At 51.1% G+C, this 458-nt stretch overlaps 1 protein-coding gene across 3 annotated transcripts in view; it reads right to left on the bottom strand.

Annotated features, from left to right (window-relative positions):
- The window catches only part of Gtf3c6 (general transcription factor IIIC subunit 6), a 13,688-nt gene that overhangs the window by 591 nt on the left and 12,639 nt on the right, over positions 1 to 458 (bottom strand). The gene's annotated exons all lie outside the window — the stretch shown is intronic.

Genomic DNA, 458 nt, shown 5'->3' with positions numbered 1-458 from the left:
GAAGCCAGCTGAGCCACCCCTGGGCACTGTGGGAGCCAGCTGAGCCATCCCTGGGCACAGTGGGAAGACTCTCAAGTCAGTGCAGCAAACACCTGCACCTACAGGCATGGCTGCACTCTTCACAACACCCTGAAGATTAGTCGGCAGACAGATAAACAGATGTAGGGAGACAGAGCTTTGCACACCTCAAGTTCCTTCCTATCTTCACTTCGGACCAAACATCTTTAATTGTTTTGTTTTGTATTTTGTTTTTTTTTTTTTTTAAATTGGGTTTTTCTGTGTAGCCCTGGCTGACCTGGAACTCACTCTGTAGACCAGGCTGGCTTCAAACTCAGAAATCAGCCTGCCTCTGCCTCTGCCTCCCTGATGCCAGGATTACAGGCCCAGACCACTCACTGGGAGTGAGTGTGCATGCCTGTAAGCCCAGCACTAGGGTGCTGAGGTGGGAGTGATGCCTG

This window comes from Grammomys surdaster, unplaced genomic scaffold, assembly GCF_004785775.1.
Source record: "Grammomys surdaster isolate TR1022 unplaced genomic scaffold, NIH_TR_1.0 190, whole genome shotgun sequence".
In the NCBI taxonomy this organism is placed as follows: domain Eukaryota; kingdom Metazoa; phylum Chordata; class Mammalia; order Rodentia; family Muridae; genus Grammomys; species Grammomys surdaster.
This window is presented reverse-complemented; position numbering and strand designations above follow the sequence as displayed.